The sequence below is a fragment of the Amblyomma americanum genome, chromosome 6, assembly GCF_052857255.1.
Source record: "Amblyomma americanum isolate KBUSLIRL-KWMA chromosome 6, ASM5285725v1, whole genome shotgun sequence".
Lineage (NCBI taxonomy): Eukaryota > Metazoa > Arthropoda > Arachnida > Ixodida > Ixodidae > Amblyomma > Amblyomma americanum.
In genome coordinates this window covers 196,551,588-196,575,974 of record NC_135502.1, presented here as the reverse complement: position 1 = coordinate 196,575,974, position 24,387 = coordinate 196,551,588, and the positions used below count along the sequence as shown (strand labels likewise).

The window sequence follows — 24,387 nt, the reverse complement described above, 5'->3', positions numbered from 1 at the left end:
TTGCCTCGCCGGTAATGCTTAGGACAGGCCTCCCGTTGCGTTGAAATGCACTGATGATATCACGTCTGCACAAGTCCGGGCCGGCGCACTGCAGTACGGTTAGCGTCGCTTCAAGAGTTTTTCCCGCATACGAGACACGAAGCTCGAGTTCACTTTTCACAGGAAGCTTGCCTAAAAAGCAGGACGATTGCAAAGACGTCTCGCGGAGCACTGGCCCGGCATGTCGATGCTTGCAGTAAGTCTTCCACGTAATTATGGAGACTGGTGATCCGGTGTCTACTTGAATCTTGACAGGAACTCCATTCCAGCGTAAGGACCGAACCATGGCCTTGACCAAGTTTGTAGACACAGCTTACAGATTTAGCAAGCACAACTCGCTGTCACTCTCTGATGAATAGTTTTCGCAATGTGCCACTCTTGGGTGTTTGAAGCTGCACATTTTAGCCATGCAGGTGCCCTTTACGTCGGCAGCAAAACCATTCCGCCCGGTGAAACTTTCATTTCGCTGCTTAATGTGCAGTGCTGCCGCAACATGGACAAACGGCATCTTCGCTTGCTCTGGATGAAGCATGCGGATGAATCTTGTGCATCGGTGCTCCCCGCAGCTTGCTTCCCACAGCATGAACGTTGCCATTATCCCTTGTATTATCCATGTGATCCACGTTGACAGCCGCCATCTCCGCCGCCAAAGCTGTATCCTCTGCTTCCTTTAGTGTTAGAGACGATCTTGACAAAATATTCCGCTGAACTGCAGTGTCCCGTAAACCGCAAACTACTCTGTCTCGTAACATCCGGTCCCTTGATTCGCCAAAGTTGCACCTCCTGGCCAACTTCTGGATCGTCACAATAAAGTCATTTGTCGTTTCGTGAGGACGCTGATACCTGGTGCAGAACTTGTACGGCTCTGCAATTTCATTGCCCTTTGGCGCATAATGCTCCGCTAATAGCTGAACCAGCTTTTCGTAGGTAAGTTCCTGAATGTTGGCCGGTGCGCAACGCCCCGTTATTATGCCGACTGTTGCTGTACTCAAAGCTGCCGTTACAAGCGCCCGCCGTTTCTTCGAGTCGTCGATTCCATATGCTTCAAAGTAGGACTCCAGACGTACCTGGTAGGCGTCCCAACTATCTTCCGCTTCATCGAAAACCGGCGGTCCAGCATGGGCTGCCATCAAGCAGGCCGTTGCCCGGCGGTGGGCCGCTCGTCGCCACTGAAGTGAATCGACACGAGGTTGGCGAAGAATGGGCTGGTTGTATTGAAATGTTAGTTGTTTTTATTGCCCCCTGGATAGGGTCGTCGCCGATACCTCAGGCGATAACGTAGCTTATCCTATGAGCTCGGAGTAGATAAGCACGGCACGTGTAGGCAGCGCATGCGGCTTCACAACGCTTCTTTTACTCCCTCCTTTATTATCCCTTCCCTTACAGCGCGGTTCAGGTGTCCAACGATATATGAGACAGATACTGCGCCATTTCCTTTCCCCAAAAAACCAATTATTATTCTTGATTATTAGTAGTAGTGAGTGTTTTTTATTAAAATAATAAAAAAGGAAGGAAAAGATTTTTGCTAGCCCCGGCATCTGCCATCGATACTGAAGCACGTGAGCTGGGGCAGCGGAAGTAAATAATAGCAGGCAGCATAGAGAAATGAAATTGGAAAATTGCCCATCGATACGAAGCACGTGAGCAGGGACGAGCGGAGTCATTAAATAGCAGGCCTGAACGCAGCCTGAAATGGAAATTGGTAAAGGTGGGAAGGAACCGCAGTATCGTCTAAATCTCGGCCGGACCACCTAGAGTACCTGGAGGGGTGGAGTGCTCCGGAATAATTTCGAACATATCGGGATCTTTTAAACGTGCACTGACATGGCAAAGCAAACGGGCGCCTTTTCGAAGACAATTACCGCGTCATTCCATTCCTCAGGGAGCAATTTTAAATTTTCAAATTTTCAATACGTGAAATGCCCCGCCGCGGTGGCTCAGTGGTTAGGGCGCTCGACTACTGATCCGGAGTTCCCGGGTTCGAACCCGACGCGGCAGCTGCGTTTTTATGGAGGAAAAACGCTAAGGCGCCCGTGTGCTGTGCGATGTCAGTGCACGTTAAAGATCCCCAGGTGGTCGAAATTAATCTGGAGCCCTCCACTACGGACCTATTTGTTCCTCTCTTCTTTCACTCTCTCCTTTATCCCTTCCCTTACGGCGCGGTTCATGTGTCCAACGATATATGAGACAGATACGGCGCCATTTCCTTTCCACCAAAAACCAATTATTATTGTTATTAATACGTGAAAATTTATATATACAGTTTTCGCATCTTGTCACACAGATCCGGGTTGTGAGAAGAGCTCTAGCAGTCGCCAAACGCCACGGGCTCATGGCCACTGATGGGGGCTATAACCCCACACCAACTGCTACCTTGGTCGACGAAATAAAAAAAAAGTTTATCCTCCTCCTCTTCGCATCTTGTCAGTGTATTAAAAGTGTAGTTTCATAAATGTGAAAATAATTCTTCTGAAGTACGCTTCAATTTGAAACGTGCTCGAACCATGCCTTAGGTTACGTATATCTGGCAGACTTTAAGAATATATTTTAATACACAGACTGAAATTTGGGGAACGTAGTTCATGCTTTCGTAACGCGACCTTACCTTAAGGCTCTATATGAAGTAGCGTTTCGCACTTTCTCATTTTAATCACGCTATCCCATATACTTTACGCCAGCACTACATTCTTGAGCGCCGGAGCGCCGCCTGTGCAGTCATAGCAGCTTTGGTAGTGCTGCAAGGAACCACTGAGATGGAGCATAGTTCCGACTGCCACGATGCAACCACGCATATCATGTCGCTACACGGACCCAACAAGGCATAGATGCACGTTCGCTAACACACTACTGTTTGGCGTTCTGCAGCGCGTAACGGAAGTGGTGCCACACAGAGGTCAAAGGCACACATGCGCCGACTACCAACAGTGCCTGTGAGACTTCATTTGTTGCGAAAGCAACACTACGCCAGCCAAGCAGCCAGGGTCGACTCGTCGCGTGGTGGCACTTGAGCCGTATGCCGTACGCCGTGGCGACGAACGACCTTGAGCCGCCGTTGCCTAGAAACGCCGCAGCCGCGCTCCAACAGAAGGCGCCGCCGTCGACGCCACTGCCTTCGGCCGCTCGCTCCACCACATGCCCCGCTGGGTCAGAGAGAGAGGAGGTGTATTCGCTTCACCGCAGTGTATTGTAGTCGTTAAGGGGAGCGCGAAAAGAGACGCAACAACGAGAGAACGACGCGAGGAAGAGACAAACGCGCTCAAGAGACGCCAGAAGAACGCGCCGCATGACTCGAGAAACGTCGTAACGAAGATGCGGGCTAGAAGTCGTGCCACGTCCTGACTGGAGTGACTCTTCAACTGCGGCAGAGACCGGTTTGTGTTTTCGAGAGCGTCGAAACGAGACGCTGCGTAGACGACGTGCCGAGGAAACGAAGCTTTCGAAATTCAACTAGGGTTAACCAGAGCTGAACCACAGCCAATTTTTTTTCTTTGTTGCCTCTTTAGTTTTTTTGCTGTAGAACGTCAGTCATGGATCACAAACTTGGCCACATCCTTACCCAAGTGAATGACACTCACGATGACTGCATCGTTTGCTGCTTTGATTTTGTTGCTAATTTTCGGTTTCGTTCCCCGTACGTAAATTCCGCGTCAATGACTGCTTCGAATAGACTGCTGCTTTCAGTATAAAATATCTACCTAATCGTGTTTCTGGCAGCAGTTCTGTTACAAGTTTGGGAGGCACTTATTTTTTTATTTCGGTTAATGTTTACGTTTATCGGGTTTAACGTCCCAAAGCGACTTAGGCTATTTGAAACGCCGTAGTGAAGGGCTCCGGAATAATTTCGACCACCTGGGGTTTCTTTAACGAACACTGACATCGCACAGTACACGGGCCTCTAGCATTTCGCCCTCCATATAAATTTGACCACCGCGGACCCCCGTCTTTTGGATCAGCAGCAGAGCGCCAGAACCACCGAGCCATTGCGGCGGCTTGATTTTGGTTTGTTCTGGTTTTTATTCAGATGTAAACCAAAGAAACACAAGAAAAAATATGGGTTCCCGCCTGACTACGGTCTGCTCTTCCCTAGCATCCATAACATACGCTGGCTTAAAAGGGCCCCGGAACACCTCACGAGGAGAGTACATAAACTCGCTCAGTACTGTGTTTTCATAAAACCTATGCCTAATGATACACTTGAACACGCAGCAGAGATCCCACTATCGCGCGAAAAAAAATTGCGAGCCCTCACAGGCGACTTTTCCGTACTTGCGCCCTCCTCTGTTTCACGTTCCTGCGTATGTTCGTTAAGAGACGGCTGTTAACTAGGTTCTTTCCAAAGTCACGTAAACTACCATGTCCGCCGGCCAGTCCAGCTCAGCCTCATCGCTCCGGAGGGCCAGGAAGCTCCGCCCGTCGGGAAATTCCCGCGTGCGTCGGCAGATTGCGGTGGAGCCTAAAGCGCCACAAGAACTAACAGTAACGACATCTGCTCCCTTCTCATCCTATGTCCGCGTTAGCAAGATGCTCCCAACGCTTGCCCTCTGGCACGCGGGGTTTGCCAGGAATTGTTTGTTGGTTTTTCTGCCTTCGCTTCAGTTCGAATGAGATGATGGCATTGAAATCCAAAAATTAGTTACTCCAATTGGTGCCCTATCTGCTTTGCACTGCTTTATCGAAGCTTTTTAAATCGCGATCGCTTTGATTACGGTGTACACGACAAAAGAGGGCGTGAGCGAGCGTGTTCGCGACAGTATAGTGATTATACTCGCAGATTTGTTGAAAATCCACTGTCGGCGTCGGCGTTGTGAGCGAAAGATCACGAGCATTACTCTGGCAGGTGGTGCCCAAAGAGCAACTTAGGAGGCAGGTGGACCAACACAGGTCACGGGGCCTTGTCGCGTCATCACAGCCGGCCCACCGTGGCAGGTGCCAGTTGAATTAATGACTGGCCGCTCGGGAAGAGCGACCTGCGTCGCGCAAGGCCCACCGCTGGGAGAACCTGCCATCGGTGGGCGCATCGCTTAACCGCTGCACCACAGCGTCAGGAGAGGACTCCCAGTGATCCATGCATGTAAAGTAGAGAATAAGCTTCTGCACATTTGGGAATTAATCTACGGCGCAGACAAGGCAAGCTATGAATGGAAACCTGGATTTTGGGTTGGCTACAATTTAAAAAAATGCTTTTTAGTTTTTTGCTTTTTTGAATTCCCGGTACTCCCTCAACAATGTGCAGTCCTCACATGCTTATCCGCGTTTTCTTTGAGCCAAAGCAACCAAGCTTTCGGGACCATGTAGCGAGCGGCAACGCTCCATTTTTTGGGCCTGGTACAACCTGGATGTCAGTCACGTTTCTGCTCCATACAAAACTTATCCAGCATAAGAACTACACTTTTCTCTAAGCCTGGCGTATTTTAATGAGCAGTCTGGAAACAAAGATGCAGGTGGTAGTATTTATTGAAAACAGATGCTTTTATACAGAGTTGTTCTCGCCACATGTGAGACTTGTGTGAGACTGACTCTTTCACTGACAAGATGCAAACCCATTATGTCTTAGCTATAAGAAGAAATGTTGGAGATCTGGAAACAATGCGGAAAACTGTTTCGGCAACATACTTTCATGTGTTGTCTAACGATAAGGACCAAAGTCATTGGCTCTGCCCGATAGACGCCGCCACTTGTTTTTTCTACAACAGAGCGCAGTTGACAAAAGGATAATTTGTAATTTAGGAATACTTACTTGCCCTCTACAGTCCTTCATGCCATAAAAGAAATTTTGCAACAACTTCACGGGAAGACCCAAAATGCCTAAGAATCTTTCAACGATATCGCGTGAGAGCGGTCCTTCCCATCCTCATTTGAAATTCAACTTCGCCAAGAGGATGTGTGAAGACATAAGCTATGGATATGGATAATTGGGTTTTACTTTTTTTTCGGTTACAAACGAGCAGTCTATAGGCTTAACATGAACCGATGGTGGTGTAATGCTTTCATAATACATTACTATCTGAAATCCGCGTTTGTTCGCGTGGCCTGTTTTGCTATTCACTGCGTTGCCACGGGTCAAAATTTTCATTTCGCGTCTAAATTTTTATCTGACGGGCGTTTGTCACTAAGTGTTTTTGTTGGATTCGCGAATGATGCTTCAGCAGCGCACTGTTACACGGCTGTGGTCAAAGGGATGTTGGTGTAGTATGCATTGGCTTGGTTGATTAACGGCAACAAATAAAGGCTTTGTAACGACTGGTTTGCATAAACTCTAAAGCACTGAGTAAATCACTAGAATGCTGCCCGTTTAGGTGGTCGTCATGTTGCTTCAACACAAGCAATAATGGCTTACAAGAGGACACTGGCTTCCGTCGTGTAATTGCCATACATAACATGCTTAAGCCTCAACTGCTGCAGGGATTAAAGTAACCTTTGGTATTGCCCAACCTTAAACAAGTCACGGAAAGATACAAGTCATGGAAGGAAAATGTAGAGCGTGTGTTTTCACAAATAATTTAAAAGCATGTGCAACATGTCAGCACGCCATGTGCCTAACCATAACAGCGTTAACGACGTCGAATGTTGAAAATGGTCTGGTTTGTCTCGCACGCCCCTGTGTAGGTGAGTCGTTTTAGCTCACATATGCACGTTATAAATGTTTCGACCGGATACACTCGCACGCGTATTCAGCGGCAGTGACGACGGCCTTGAACCCAGTATGTTTGCGACGATGCTCAACGGAGGCCCTCGTTTGCACACTCAGATATTACGCACGCAGAAATGGCGTATTCAAGAGATAGCTGCCTAGGCACAGTAACGGCCGACTATGAACCCCCCCCCCCCCACACACACACACACAGAAGACAAATATGCTCGGCAATGCGCCAACGTCAAAGCTAGACCTGCACCGCAAGCAGAGCAAACAGCGCGTCGCTAACAATCAGAACCGCCTCTTTAGTCTCGTGTTCGTGAGTGGAGAATTCCAAATCTAACAAAATAAACACGCGAGCAATGAGCCCAACATAAAAAACTAGAGCTCAACAGCGAGCAACTTGAACGGCGGGACTCAAACAACATGATGCACAACTTTCGATTTAAGCCCGCGAACGATTTCAACTACAACCAAGCAAATACGCCAGGCAATGCGCCCAACATCAAAACTCGGAGCAAGCAACGTGGGCGGTGTGGCTCAGGCAACAAGAACAGCGGCTTCCGTAGCTCGCGAGCGCCCCAGTCCAACTACAACCATGCATGCCGAATGTCGTTTACTGTGAAGACAGACTGTAGTCACTTTGGCTTTACATTAATTCTTCCAAAAAGAGCATGACTGACTAATGGGTCCGCCACGGTAGCTCAGTGGTTATGGCACTGGGCTGCTGACCAGAACGATGCGGGTTCGATCCCGACCGCGGTGGTCGCATTTCGATGGGGGTGAAATTCTAGAGGTTCGTGTACTGTATCATGTCAGTGCACGTTAAAGAACACCAGGTGGTCGAAATTTCCGGAGCCCTTCTCTACGGCGTCTCTCATATCATTAGTCGCTTTGGGACGTTAGATCCTCATAAACCATAAATGACTGACTACTGAAGGACAGCCGCTTAGGTAGCAAAGACACGGATTCAGCGCATTATCGAAGTTTGCCCAGCCGATCTTGCGCAGCCAAATCTTTCGGCGAGCTGCGTTGTTTTTGCTAGATGGAATTGCGAAAAGTCTCTTCCCATTGCCTCTTCGGTTGTTGCATCCATAAGCACAACATAAGTCCAGCATCACCACAGCACGCAAAGTCCGTCAAAGCTGGCGAAATAATTTCCGCCCGAACTCCGTCCGACAAAAATAAAATGCTTCTTACACGGGAATGGCGCTGGCATTTGCTGCGGCGAAAAAAAAGCGCGCGCTAACACGTGACCACGGCTCCTCGGCCAATGGGAGGATCGATCCTGCCGCCGTGATCTATAGGAGAGGGTTGAAGGCGAAAAGTTCTATGGAAGTCGTTACTTTCAGTTCATTCCAGGGTTTAGCGGGGTGGAGTAGGTGGAGCCGGCCGAAGAGCGCCGACCTTTCAGCATGTAAGGCGGGAAAACGCTGAAATTCATATTTTGGCTGCAGATAACTCGGCTTCTAAAAAACGCATTAAAAAAATTCTTGGTGGAGGATATCCGTGAAGCGGTGTACTTCGACATTCCACGCTTACTGCCACTTTATCGAGAGCCCCTTTCAGAGCCGCTTTAAGGATATGGCGCGATAACGCTAATGGGTTCCTCTAGTGGCTATGTGTTCTCTTTGTATATTACTTCGCAGGCTCAGGCACTGTTCTTTATCTCATTGTTTACTGTATTTTGTTCTTGTTCTTGCTTTTATTACCACAAGACATACAGGGCCCTCCTATAAAAAAGTCGAACGAACGTTCCTCTTTGCTCGAGGGGTAGCGTAAATAGCTCACGGACGAAGGGGCAGTGGCTCGAGTGCTGGCTCGAGTCCTGGCTCGGTCATTTTTATTTCCAGCGACATTGCTTTGTTCAGGCACTGCGCAATGGTGGTGTAATGACGCCACGCTCCTGAGGTCCAATCAGTAAATGTCTAGTGGCAAGCCGCCGTGGTGGTTCAGTGGTTATGGTACTCGGCTGCTGACCCGTAAGACGCGCGTTCAATCCAGGCCGTAGCGGTCTCGTTTCGATGGAGGCGAAATGCTAGAGGCGCGTGTACTGTGCGATCCCATTGCGCTTTAAACAACCGCAGGTGGTCGATATCATCCTGAGCTCTCCACTACGGCGTCCGTCATAGACTGAGTTGCTTTGGAACACTGATCCCCATAAAACCAAACCAGTTGTGTAGTTACGTCATCACTGTGTCACTGTGTGCTTGTTGTAGGGTGCCTCAATTACCCGCGCGAAGTCTAGTGGTTGTGATATTACGACCCTTTCGACCAGTGGGGAATTATCATGCCCCAGACGCCGGCTTACGCGTCGAACAGTAAGTCTAGCACTATACTTTCAATCAATCAATATCAATCAATAATTTTTATTTTCTTCCTCACAAAAAGATTAGCGGAGGACGAGGAGGGCTCGAAGAAAAAGTGGAAGTCTCCACTTGACGAGCTTCGAGCCCCCTATTTACAAGGCATATACAGTGGAAGATTAAGAAACATACATCTTTATACATTAGAAAGTTTAAAAGTCAGTACGTATAATACGCAATACAAAAATAATATACTCATTTTTGAGCCACAAATAAAGGTCAGTATGTACAAGGAAGGCAGCCACGGTAGCACACCAGTTCTACAAGAGAATTTCTAAAATACATAAAACAATTCCATACACGCTCATTGTCGCGTTACAAAGGACTTAAGCATATTGTTGGTAATGGTGCTTATGTTAATTCCTTGACAATGAAGGTGGTTTAGTAGGGTCGGTAGGGCATGACGGAGCATTTGTTCAGATAGTCTTAAGCGTGAGTAAGGAATTTTCCAAATTAGATTAGTGCGTGTATTGTAGTGTCGTGTTTGAGGGGTCAAGTTAGCAAGTGTACGGAGAATTTCAAGCGAGTCATGCTTATATCGCTTTGCAAGGTAGAATGAGTACATATGATGGATGGAAAGAATGTCAAATTTAGTGAAAAGTTCGGGTGTATGTTCACGATAATGAACATTTGCTATGCTGCGGATCGCTCTTTTCTGTAGGACATGTATGCGATTTAAATTACAAAGTGTTGTTTTACCCCACACTAAGAGACAGTAGTTAACATGTGAAAGGAAAAGTGAGTTGTAAATGTGTAATTTAACGGCCGTCGGTAAGTACGATTTATATTTAGTTATGACCCCAGCAGCTTTTGCTATCTGTGTGGTAACGTGGTCAACGTGCGTGTCCCAGGACATATATTTGTGAAAGTGGACACCAAGACATTTGACAGAATCTACGATTTCTACATCTGTATCGCCTAAAGTGAACGTCATCTCTGGAGCGCTGGCTGCTTGTCTGGTAGTGAAAATAATTGCCTTTGTTTTATTAGCATTAATCTGTAAAGAGTTTATTTCGCTCCAGGTGGTCAGTTTTTCCAGAGTGTTGTTTATTTCGGATTGAAGAGAATGATAGGAACGACTGCGAAAAAATATTGTCGTGTCGTCTGCATATGTTACGTATTCTGCGTTGCTACTAATGCACGTAATATCATTTATGTACAAGTTAAATAATAGGGGACCAAGTATGCTGCCTTGGGGGACACCTGCTTTTATTGGCTGGCAAGTGGGTAGAATTTCCTGTATGGAAACGCACTGCATTCTGTTTTCGAGGTAAGACTTTAAGAGGTCGAGAGGTATTCCACGTATTCCATATACTTCCAGTTTTTTTAACAAAGTAACATGGTTTATGCTATCGAATGCCTTCGAAAAGCCTATATATACACCTTCAATTACATATTTTTCTTCGATTGCTTTCAAAATTATTTCTTTTTGAGCCAAAAGAGCATATTCTGTGGACATTCCTTTTCTAAAGCCAAACTGATAGGGATTAATTAAATTATGTTTAGTTGCAAACTTGGCAATTCGTATGTGGATGAGTTTTTCTAGACCTTTCGAGAAGACTAGCAGGATGGAAATTGGCCGATAGTTTGTCAGATTATTTTTGTCCCCTTTTTTAAATATAGCGACTACCTTAGCGATTTTCTTCTTCCTAGGGAAAGTGCCTGTTGAGAGGCAAATATTGTACAAGTATGTGAGCGGCGACAAAATGAGGTCTAGTGCATATTTTACTGGTTTGATCTGGATATTATAAATATCACAAGCAAAGCTGTTTTTCAGTGAATGGTACACAGCACAGACCTCAGTCTCGCTTGTAGGGTCAATGTTAAAACTTTGTGGATTTCTAATCATTCCATTTATTGCCTCCCGGGAATGTGTGCTGGTGACCAAGTTTACAAAAAAGGTATTAAATTCCTCTGCTAGCATCGCTCCCTTAATGATTTATTGTTTAATATGATCTCATTAATATTTTCCTTTACGGGAACCCTATTTAGCAGCACATTAATTTTTTTCCATATATGTTCAGCTTTTGGGGCATTACCAACTTTAAAGTAGTTGCATAAATAAGCCTGTTTTGCCTTTCGCAGCCTAGCATTTGTTTTGTTTCTATGCCTTTTAAAAATTTCCCAGTCTTTCAGATTGCGAGTGTTTAAGAACCTAGTAAATAGCCTTTCTTTTTTTCTTATTAGTTTCAAACAATCGTTATCGATCCAAGGTTTTCGAATTTTTCTTCTTTTTTTGCATGTTTTCATTGGAATTGAACTTGAGTATGCATCAATAAACAATCTCAAAAATAGTTCATAAGCACCATCGGCGCTCGGGGAGCTATACACTGGTTCCCAGTTTACCGCAGAAAGGTTTGTGCGAAGTGTGTTCAAAGTTTTTTCATTAATTTCTTGAAATGCTTTAATTAAATTGGCTCCGTCCGCATGTTTCCTTAGCGCATTTTTAGCGAGTAAGAAAACAGGCAAGTGGTCACTTATGCCGGACGTGATAACGCCACCAAAAACTTCGTGTTCAGGTATGTTTGTGACAAAGACATTCAATAAGGTACACGACGTTGTTGTTATGCGTGTAGCGTCTTTGATCACATTGTGACAGGAGTGTGATAGGACTAAGGTTTGTAAGCACTGCCGAGTGTTGGATTTAGTCATCAGATCAATATTGAAATCACCACTCAAAAACAAGTTGAGGTTGTTATTGCTTGCGTAGTTAAGGATGTCTTCAAGGTGACGAAGAAAAGAGTCAACTACTCCATTAGGAGGACGATACATGACAACTATAAGATACCTTTGACTTATTGCAGTAAGGCACTCTACATCATCGGAAACAATAGAAAACTGATCAAGCACATCACACTCGATACATTTTTTTACGTGCAACAACAGACCGCCACCACCTTTCCGAGTTGATTCAGACAAACTGTATTGTACCTGTCATCAGTGATATTATCACACTCTGAATGAAGCCAAGTTTCTGTAAGCATTATTACCTCAAAATCGAATTAAATTTTTCTAGTGGAATATTAAGAAAATCTTGTTTATTGCGCACTGATCTTATATTCAGGTGAAAGCACTTAATTCCATTTATGCTCTCAGAGGCAGCAATGTGATTTACTTCATGAGGTTCCATCGCCATTCCTGATGACGGCAACGATCTAGGCTGCATATTGATGCGGTCATACTATCTTTTCAACATCTTGCTCATTTCTGATGTGGATTACTGTCGACGCTTCTTCTTGGCGGGCGAAAATCTTTCCGTCCCTTGCCCACACAAATTTCCAACCACAGGCTTTCTTTTTTTCGACAGCTTTAAACATTAGCTCCTTCAGCACCGGGCAAAGATGTTCATTTACATATATGGGGTTTTCATCTGAGCACCCAATGTCAGTAGTGGAAAGCCTAATCTTTCTTGCCCTCTGGAGCACTGAGTCACGTTTTGATCGGTGCTTGAATTGCACGATTATGTTAGGAACTGCATTTTCATTTCGAGTTTTAACGCTGTGGCAGACTTCAATGTCATTTGCAGTCACGGGCTCATTCAAAACAGTGCCAATGTGACCTAGTATTGTGACAATATTCTCGTTTTCTTCCTTAATCCCTTTAATTTCCAAGTTGCGGTTTCGAGAGTACTGTTCACTTGTGAGGATTTTGGTCTCATGGTCATCAAGTTGTGTCTTTGCATTTCGGTACTCACTTTTCAAAGCATAGTTTTCTTTTTTCAGTGCTTTATTTTCCTTCTCTAGCAGCTCATTTTGGTTTTTCGTCTGCTCATACTGTTCATTTAAAAATTCAAGGCACTTTTTCACTTCTTGCACCTCCGTTTCCAGCTGCTGCTCAATCTGTTTTTTGAATTCCTTCATTTCCCTCTCAAACTGCTCTTTGAAATCGCGTAGCTCGCTACACTATACTTTAGAGGACAGACAACGTAATGCAAAGAACGCACGCGCGCGCGCGCGCGCGCGCACACACACACACACACACACACACACACACACACACACACACACACACACACACACACACACACACACACACACACACACACACACACACACACACACACACACACACACACACACACACACACACACACACACACACACACACACACACACACACACACACACACACACACACACACACACACACACACACACACACACACACACACACACACACACACACACACACACACACACACACACACACACACACACACACACACACACACACACACACACACACACACACACACACACACACACACACACACACACACACACACACACACACACACACACACACACACACACACACACACACACACACACACACACACACACACACACACACACACACACACACACACACACACACACACACACACACACACACACACACACACACACACACACACACACACACACACACACACACACACACACACACACACACACACACACACACACACACACACACACACACACACACACACACACACACACACACACACACACACACACACACACACACACACACACACACACACACACACACACACACACACACACACACACACACACACACACACACACACACACACACACACACACACACACACACACACACACACACACACACACACACACACACACACACACACACACACACACACACACACACACACACACACACACACACACACACACACACACACACACACACACACACACACACACACACACACACACACACACACACACACACACACACACACACACACACACACACACACACACACACACACACACACACACACACACACACACACACACACACACACACACACACACACACACACACACACACACACACACACACACACACACACACACACACACACACACACACACACACACACACACACACACACACGTTTTCTACCCTTAATATGAACCAACAAGCCTAAGCGTCTACCCTCCCTGCTTTAGAGGAATATAGGCACTTAACTTTTGGGTTCGTGTAATGATGCATAAGGCATTATTACACACGGATTACCACCTGGTATTCTCCTACGGCTGTTAAATAATTTATGATCATATTTCTTTCTCGTGCTGCTTCCGTTTCGGCCGCAACAGCCGAACGGTGCTTGTGACGTCAAAGTGTGCTTGTAGGTCACGCGATATAATCGCTGCTTCATCGCTTTAATTTACTACATTGCTAAAGGCATCCTACCTCAAGAGCCGGAAAGACAACGAATGTGGAAGCAGTGAATATGTTGTAGTCTTTTCACGCCTCACGTGATCTCTAAGCACAGTGTTGGCATTGCCATCGTTCGGGTTTTGAAACCGAAACAGTAAGATTGAAAAAATCGATTGTAAGTTATTCAGCGCCCGTAGGCGAATACCACGTGGTAATTCATCCATAGTAGTGTCTTCCGCATCATTGTATAGAAGAAACGTGCCACCAAAATTTGGTGTCTGTACTTTTTGAATAAACTGCCTCTGCCTTCGCCACTGAATATAACATTAGTCGAATCTGTTTGAGACACGGGACGTTTGAGCCTCAATACAGCGCCGACGCGTCGGGCATCGCATGATCTCTCAAAGACAGACCCTCAAAGATGCCGCGGACGGTTTCAGTGGTATATACCTGCTTGCTTAGCCGCCTCAGCAATAAGTAGCATGGAAGTGTGGCGGGGTTAAGCGCTCAGGTGACGCTGCAATTCGCACCGTTGTTGAGGGTCGCTGGCCTTTCTCTCTGCAGCACATATACAATGGAGTTGCTGCACACTGACATTTGGCCAGGCGGCTAGTAACAGACCTCTTTAAACAGAAAAAGTGCTGCCAGAAACACGATTAGGTAGATATTTTGTACTGAAAGCAGCAGTATATTGGAAGCAGTCATTCACGCGGAATTTACGTACGGGGAACGAAACCGAAAATTAGCAACAAAACTAAAGGAGCAAAGGATGCAGTCATCATGAGTGTCATTCACTTGGGTAAGGATGTGGCCAAGTTTGTGATCCATGACTGACGTTCTACAGCAAAAAAAAAACTAAAGAGGCAACATAGAAAAAAAATTGGCTGTGGTTCAGCTCTGGTTAACCCTAGTTGAATTTTGAAAGCTTCGTTTACTCGGCACGTCGTCTACGCAGCGTCTCGTTTCGACGCTCTCGAAAACACAAACCGGTCTCTGCCGCAGTTGCAGAGTCACTCCAGAACGTGGCACGACTTCTAGCCGCATCTTCGTTACGACGTTTCTCGAGTCATGCGGCGCGTTCTTCTGGCGTCTCTTGAGCGCGTTGTCTCTTGCTCGCGTCGTTCTCTCGTTGTTGCGTCTCTTTCGCGCTCCCCTTAACGACTACAATACACTGCGGTGAAGCGAATACACCTCCTCTCTCTCTGACCCAGCGGGGCATATGTGGTGGAGCGAGCGGCGAAGGCAGTGGCGTCGACGGCGGCGCCTTCTGTTGGAGCGCGGCTGCGGCGTTTCTAGGCAACGGCGGCTCAAGGTCGTTCGTCGGCCACGGCGTACGGCATACGGCTCAAGTGCCACCACGCGACGAGTCGACCTGGCTGCTTGGCTGGCGTAGTGTTGCTTTCGCAACAAAATGAAGTCTCACAGGCACTGTTGGTAGTCGGCGCATGTGTGCCTTTGACCTCTGTGTGGCACCACTTCCGTTACGCGCTGCAGAACGCCAAACAGTAGTGTGTTAGCGAAACGTGCATCTATGCCTTGTTGGGTCCGTGTAGCGACATGATATGCGTGGTTGCATCGTGGCAGTCGGAACTATGCTCCATCTCAGTGGTTCCTTGCAGCACTACCAAAGCTGCTATGACTGCACAGGCGGCGCTCCGGCGCTCAAGAATGTAGTGCTGGCGTAAAGTATATGGGATAGCGTGATTAAAATGAGAAAGTGCGAAACGCTACTTCATATAGAGCCTTAAGGTAAGGTCGCGTTACGAAAGCATGAACTACGTTCCCCAAATTTCAGTCTTGGTATTAAAATATATTCTTAAAGTCTGCCAGATATACGTCACCTAACGCATGGTTCGAGCACGTTTCAAATTGAAGCGTACTTCAGAAGAATAATTTTCACATTTATGAAACTACACTTTTAATACACTGACAAGATGCGAGGAGGAGGAGGATAAACTTTTTTTTTTATTTCGTCGACCAAGGTAGCAGTTGGTGTGGGGTTATAGCCCCATCAAGTGGCCATGAGCCCGTGGCGTTCGGCGACTGCTAGAGCTCTTGTCACAACCCGGGTCTGTGTGACAAGATGCGAAAACTGTATATATAAATTTTCACGTATTGAAAATTTAAAATTGGTCCCTGAGGAAAGGAATGACGCAGTAATTGTCTTCGAAAATGCGCCCGTTTGCTTTGCCATGTCAGTGCACGTTAAAGATCCCGATATGGTCGAAATTATTCTGGAGCACTCCATGAGCATAGTACCTCTTTTTTCCTTTCTTCTCTTAGTCCCTCCTTTACCCTTCCCTTACGGCGGGGTTCAGGTGTCCGCCGAGATTTGAGACAGATACTGCGCCGTTTCCTTTCCCCCAAAACCAATTTTCCAATTTCATTTCTCTATGCTGCCTGCTATTATTTACTTCCGCTGCCCCAGCTCACGTGCTTCAGTATCGATGGCAGATGCCGGGGCTAGTAAAAATCTTTTCCTTCCTTTTTTATTATTTTAATAAAAAACACTTACTACTACTAATAATAAAGAATAATAATTGGTTTTTTGGGGAAAGGAAATGGCGCTGTATCTGTCTCATATATCGTTGGACACCTGAACCGCGCTGTAAGGGAAGGGATAATAAAGGAGAGAGTGAAAGAAGCGTTGTGAAGCCGCCTGCGCTGCCTACACGTGCCGTGCTTATCTACTCCGGGCTCACCGGATAAGCTACGTTATCGCCTGAGGTATCGGCGACGACCCTATCCAGGGGGCAATAAAACCAACTAACATTTCAATAAAACCAGCCCATTCTTCGCCAACCTCGTGTCGATTCACTTCAGTGGCGACGAGCGGCCCACCGCCGGGCAACGGCCTGCTTGATGGCAGCCCATGCTGGACCACCGGTTTTCGATGAAGCGGAAGATAGTTGGGACGCCTACCAGGTACGTCTGGAGTCCTACTTTGAAGCATATGGAATCGACGACTCGAAGAAACGACGGGCGCTTGTAACGGCAGCTTTGAGTACAGCAACAGTCGGCATAATAACGGGGCGTTGCGCACCGGCCAACATTCAGGAACTTACCTACGAAAAGCTGGTTCAGCTATTAGCGGAGCATTATGCGCCAAAGGGCAATGAAATTGCAGAGCCGTACAAGTTCTACACCAGGTATCAGCGTCCTCACGAAACGACAAAAGACTTTATTGTGACGATCCAGAAGTTGGCCAGGAGGTGCAACTTTGGCGAATCAAGGGATCGGATGTTACGAGACAGAGTAGTTTGCGGTATACGGGACACTGCAGTTCAGCGGAATCTTTTGTCAAGATCGTCTCTAACACTAAAAGAAGCAGAGGATACAGCTTTGGCGGCGGAGATGGCGGCTGTCAACGTGGATCACATGGATAAGACAAGGGATAATGACAACGTTCATGCTGTGGGAAGCAAGCTGCGGGGAGCACCGAATCACAAGATTCATCCGCATGCTTCATCCAGAGCAAGCGAAGATGCCGTTTGTCCATGTTGCGGCAGCACTGCACATTAAGCAGCGAAATGAAAGTTTCACCGGGCGGAATGGTTTTGCTGCCGACGTAAAGGGCACCTGCATGGCTAAAATGTGCAGCTTCAAACACCCAAGAGTGGCACATTGCGAAAACTATTCTTCAGAGAGTGACAGCGAGTTGTGCTTGCTAAATCTGTAAGCTGTGTCTACAAACTTGGTCAAGGCCATGGTTCGGTCCTTCAGCTGGAATGGAGTTCCTGTCAAGATTCAAGTAGACACCGGATCACCAGTCTCCATAATTACGTGGAAGACTTACTGCAAGCATCGACATGCCGGGCCAGTGCTCCGCGAGACGTCTTTGCAATCGTCCTGCTTTTTAGACAAGCTGCCTGTGAAAAGTGAACTCGAGCTTCGTGTCTCGTATGCGGGAAAAACTCTTGAAGCGACGCTAACCGTACTGCAGTGCGCCGGCCCGGACTTGTGCAGACGTGATATCATCAGTGCATTTCAACGCAACGGGAGGCCTGTCCTAAGCATTACCGGCGTGGCAACTGCAGGTGAGGAAACTTTTTCACTCCGACCTTCGGATAGCGCTTTGCTGGAGGAGTTCAGCGATCTGTTTACCTCAGGTCTAGGACGCATTGCTGGCCCCGCAGTCCATTTGCGACTGCATAAAAATGTGACGCCGTGTTTTTGCAAAGCCCGTTTCGTGCCATACGCAATGAGGGAGCAAGTGTCTGAATAAATAGACCGACTTGTCAAACAAGGCATTCTCTTGCCCATCGATGACGCGGATTCGGCTACACCCCTAGTTCCCGTCATCAAGAAAAACGGCTCCATTCGATTGTGCGGCGATTTAAAGGTGACCGCAAACAAGGCTTTTGTCACAGAGCAGTACCCATTGCCGAAAATAAGGGATATTTTCGGTAACATGAATGGAGGTGATGTTTTCAACACCACCGACTTGAAAGATGCTTACAATCAGTTGCCGCTTGACGACGAAACTAGAAAGCTCTTGGTCGTAAACACGCATAAAGGCTTGTTTTGATTCTTTATTGGACTGCCTTTTGGTGTCGCCTCTGCTCTTGCTATTTTTCAGAGACGTATGGAGGGCATTCTGCAAGGCATTCCGGGCGCTCAAGTTTACTTGGACGATGTTGTAATCGCGGAGAAACGCGATGACTCCCGAACGCTGCGTCAACTTTTCGAAAGTTACCGACAGCACGGTGTCAGGTTGCATCCGCAGAAATGTAAGTTTCGACTAGCAGAAGTTGAGTTTCTGGGACACCGGATAAGTGCGGATGGTTTATTACCTCAAAACTGACAACATGAATGCAATAACGCGGATGCCGAAGCCAAAGTGTGTAACGAAACTGCGGGCATTTTGGGGGCTCGTGACCTACTACGACGCATTTCTGGGCAACCTGGCCACTCTTCTTGATCCACTGCATGAACTGTTGAGGAAGAACGCCCGCTGGCAGTGGGGAACGCGAAAAGATAACGCTTTCCGAGCAACCAAGCGCCTGCTCCAAGAAGCGAAGTTTTTGGGGCATTACGATCCAAATCATCCCATTTTCTTGGACACCGTCGGCGCAGTACTGTATCACAGGGTAAATGGGCAAGATCTGCCAATCGGATTTCCTGTCGCGCACTCTGTCACCCGCGGAGCGGAATTACTCGCAAATTGAGAGAGAGGCTTTGGCTGTTGTGTTCGGTGTTACAAAGTCTCGGGAATATTTGCTCGGGAATCAGTTCACACTCGTCACAGATCACAAACCTCTCCTAAGCCTTTTCTGCCCTGAAAAGCCGGTTGCAGCCATGGCCGCGGCGCGGATTCAGCGTTGGTCCCTTTTGCTAAGTGCGTACAACTGTAAAATACAGTTCAAGCCAGAAAAGGCGTTAATTCCAGCGGATACTCTCAGCCGCTTGCCTGTACGCCAGGGTTATGACGCTAAGTCTGCAGAAAATGACGCTCGTGAGTACGTTCTTTTAACGTATCACTTAGACTCCGGGCCATTATCCACCACCGACTTGGCTAAGATGACTGCAGAAGATAGCCAACTCGCGCAAGTCCGCAATTACATTCACAAAGGCTGGCCACGTTACTTGCAAGCTGTGCAGGAACCGTTACGCGCATATATGCACAGAAAGCATGAACTAACAAGTAGCCATGGAATTGTGTACTGGGGGCATCGAGCAGCAATTCCCACGAGGGCGCGGCTACAAATGTTGCGTATGCTACATGATGCGCATCAGGGAGTTACGGCTATGAAAAACTTGGCCCGTTTCATATTTTGGTATCCACGACTCGATCTGGAAGGACATTGAGCAGCTGGTCGAAACTTGTCCAACGTGCATAGAATGGGGGAGCATGCCCAAGGCTCTACCACCCATTCCTTGGCCGGAAACAGAGGAGCCGTGGTCGAGAATCCATGTTGATTTTGCGGGCCCTTTTGAAGGTTACATGCTGTTGATTGTGGTGGATTCTCATACAAAATGGATCGAGGTAGCTGCAATGAAGATCGCCAGTTCGGGAAAAACAATTGAAGCCCTCCAGACAACGTTCAGCTGGTTCGACTTTCCAAGGACCCTGGTGACGGATAACGGTCCGCAGTTTACAAGCGAAGAATTCGGGGCATTTATGAAGCGCAATGGCATCACTCATATGCGGACAGCGCCCTACAAGCCGCAGTCAAACGGCCTGGCGGAAAGGGCGGTACGGACTGTGAAGCATGGTTTATGCAAGAATACACGCGGTAGTTTGCAAGATCGCCTCGACCACATTCTTTCTCATTATCGTCGTACCCCTCGCTCAAACGGGAAAACCCCTGCTTCTATGATTCTCTCCTATGAACCACGTGTTTTGCTGCACAATGTCGTTTCACGACCCTTCCCCTCTGCAGGTTCGTGCAGCAGCGGAAAACCATTGCACAAAGAAATATGGTTGAAGAACTATGGTGCGGGCGACAAGTGGAAACCAGGTGTGATAGTCCAGAGAAGGCTCGCGCATGACAACGCTAAAGGCAGCAGACGGAGGGGCACATCGCCGCCACCTCGAACAGCTAAGACCAGATAGAGAAGTGTGGAAGGAGCTGACGGGAAGCTCGAGGCAACCACTGAAACATCAACAGCAGAAGACGGTGGCAAAGCACAGGTAGAGTCGCAGCCTCAAGTTCCGACAATAGGGACGGACAGGCTCAAGCTGACACGGACATTGCACCGGCACCCGACGCGCAAGACGGTGGCTGTACGTACGAGGAGCAAGTGACCGTCGGCGCTGAGGTGACCTTGCGTAGGTGGAAACGCAAGCCCCGGCCCCCGACCTCTTCGCTCCCTAAGGGGGAAGAATTGTTGTGAAGCCGCATGCGCTGCCGACACGTACCAACCTTCGCCAACCTCGTGTCGATTCACTTCAATCAGGACAAGAGGTGCCGTAGTGGAGGGCTCCGGAATAATTTCGACCACCTGGGGATCTTTAACGTAAACTGACATCGCACAGCGCACGGGCGCCTTGGCGTTTTGCCTCCATAAAAACAGAGGCGCCGCGGTCGGGTTCGAACCCGGGAACTCCGGATCAGTAGTCGAGCGCCCTAACCACTGAGCTACCGCTGCGGGGCTTACTACTTCTACAATTTCAAATTTTAAGCGTTCGGCACCAACTTTTACGTCATAGCCGCGGTAACTCTGCGCTTTTTATGAGCGCTGACGTGGCAGCGATAGTTTTACTGCACTTCCCTCTTTCTCGGGGTGCGCCTTTGCTAAGGCCCACCTTGATAAGGCCCACCTTGGGGCACGACATCGTTGCGGCCATGCGTTTACACGTCTTTCTCGCCCAGGTTCTGACTCTGTCACTGCTGGGTGCTACATCAGAGGATCCTGACCTACCGTGGAATGCCGCAAGGCATGAATCTACTTCTGTGTCATTCAACAAGGCGGACAGCAGTGCTCTGGAGCGACCGCATCGTGGCTTTGAAGCTTATCCGTGTATGCATCCAGGCTTGACTCCGACGCAACAGCTCATCTGGCAACAACCAATGGGCGGTACTTCTGTGGAACGGCTACTTAAGCGGCCACTCAGTGCGAGGCTCCCGGGGCACGACATCGTTGCGGCCATGCGTTTACTCGTCTTTCTCGCCCAGGTTCTGACTCTGTCACTGCTGGGTGCTACATCAGAGGATCCTGACCTACCGTGGAATGCCGCAAGGCATGAATCTACTTCTTTGTCATTCAACAAGGCGGACAGCAGTGCTCTGGAGCGACCGCATCGTGGCTTTGAAGCTTATCCGTGTATGCATCCAGGCTTGACTCCGACGCAACAGCTCATCTGGCAACAACCAATGGGCGGTACTTCTGTGGAACGGCTTCTTAAGCGGCCACTCAGTGCGAGGCTCCCGGGGCACGACATCGTTGCGGCCATGCGTTTACTCGTCTTTCTCGCCCAGGTTCTGACTCTGTCACTGCTGGGTGCTACATCAGAGGATCCTGACCTACCGTGGAATGCCGCAAGGCATGAATCTACTTCTTTGTCATTCAACAAGGCGGACAGCAGTGCTCTGGAGCGACCGCATCGTGGCTTTGAAGCTTATCCGTGTATGCATCCAGGCTTGACTCCGACGCAACAGCTCATCTGGCAACAACCAATGGGCGGTACTTCTGTGGAACGGCTTCTTAAGCGGCCACTCAGTGCGAGGCTCCCGGGGCACGACATCGTTGCGGCCATGCGTTTACACGTCTTTCTCGCCCAGGTTCTGACTCTGTCACTGCTGGGTGCTACATCAGAGGATCCTGACCTACCGTGGAATGCCGCAAGGCATGAATCTACTTCTGTGTCATTCAACAAGGCGGACAGCAGTGCTCTGGAGCGACCGCATCGTGGCTTTGAAGCTTATCCGTGTATGCATCCAGGCTTGACTCCGACGCAACAGCTCATCTGGCAACAACCAATGGGCGGTACTTCTGTGGAACGGCTACTTAAGCGGCCACTCAGTGCGAGGCTCCCGGGGCACGACATCGTTGCGGCCATGCGTTTACACGTCTTTCTCGCCCAGGTTAGTTATTTGTGCCCTGCCTCTTGTTACCGGAGTTCGAATCGCTGTGTTATTGCGGTGTCGTGCCCCAGCGACCTGTTTCGTCTCGTGCGGGTGTGCCATGCCTTTATAGATTGTGTATTGTGCGGTTTGAGTCAGTTTTTACTGATGCTCTCCGGGGACGTTGAAAGCAATCCTGGCCCTGATTCCGCAAACAGTACATCGAGTACACTGGGTGTAACCACCGATACTGCCACTATCGCTGGGATCTTTGCAGTTGTTAAGCGCTTAGAACTGGGCCAAACTAATTTCCTTCAAGAACTGCAGGCAATAAGAGAGAACCAAAATGCCATGAATACATCTCTGAATGGTCTTCTGGGTAGAGTTTCAGCGCTCGAAAATGATATGGAAGTCATAAAACGTAATGAGGCTGCTTGCGTATCTGCTCAGCCACAAGCCGTTGATGATCTAGCGCGGAATTTGGCCGAGCTTAAGACATCGCTTGATGAGGCGAACAACAGATCAAGAAGAAATAACCTGGTTTTTCTGGGTTTGGCTGACTCGGCTACAGAGACATGGAGTGAATCTGAAGAGAAGGCTCGTGCCTTCTGTCTAAACCAGTTGGGTGAGCCCGTTCATTCAGAAAGTATTGAACGTGCGCATCGTATTGGCCAGTTCCAAGACGGTAAAAACCGCCCGATAGTCATTCGGTTCTGCAACATTAAAGACAAGGAACGCATTTTGTCTTGCGGAAATAAATTGAAAGACAGACTTCGCGATCCGCGAAGATTTCACCCGGGCGGTGCGGGTGGCTCGAGCTAAGCTTGTAAGCTATGCTCGTGCCAAGAAAGTTACTTTCAAACTTCGTTATGACAAAATGCTTATCAACAAAAAGTGGTTCGTTTATAACCCACTTCAAGACCAGGTTATTGAGCATAAACCTTAACATAAGGCCAGGCAGCTGCGCAATGGGTTCCAGCGCCTCATTCACTGCGGTCTTGCCAGGATTCAGTCCATATCTGATCTTACTATACTTGTGGTGAACTGCCGTAGCATAAAGAATAAAACTGATGATTTTGCCACGCTTATTTCCTCAGTCCAACCGCATGTAGTCATGGGTACTGAATCCTGGCTGGACGATTCGATTCACAGCTCCGAAGTCTTTCCAGCAGATTTTGAAGCTTACCGTTGCGATCGACACTCACGTGGAGGTGGCGTTTTCCTGCTCATTCACTCGAGTCTTCGCTGTTCTGCTCTGCCGGAACTTAATGGCTGCGAAGAATCTGTTTGGCGGAATCTACATCTAGAGAACGGGCAGCTGCTTACGCTTGGCTGTTTCTATCGTTCTCCTATGCGGGCTAATCCAGATGTATTTGTATCCCTTTCGGAATTCATAAGTAAGATGCACAACGATTACATCATTGGAGGTGATTTCAATATGCCTGAAGTTACATGGGCTGACAATAAACCAGTCCTTACCAACCTGTCAAAGCTGTATGTTGATTTCCGCGACCTCATTATTGCAAACGACCTGTATCAGTTTGTTAAGGAGCCAACCAGGTCATGCCATGGTTCCTCGTCAGTTCTAGATTTGCTTTTTTCTAACCGAGATTCACTTGTGCGCGATAGTTATATTATC

At 47.8% G+C, this 24,387-nt stretch overlaps 1 protein-coding gene across 1 annotated transcript in view; it reads left to right on the top strand.

Moving 5' to 3' along the window:
- LOC144094332 (uncharacterized) overlaps positions 1-24,387 on the top strand; it is a 326,344-nt gene that overhangs the window by 256,283 nt on the left and 45,674 nt on the right. The gene's annotated exons all lie outside the window — the stretch shown is intronic.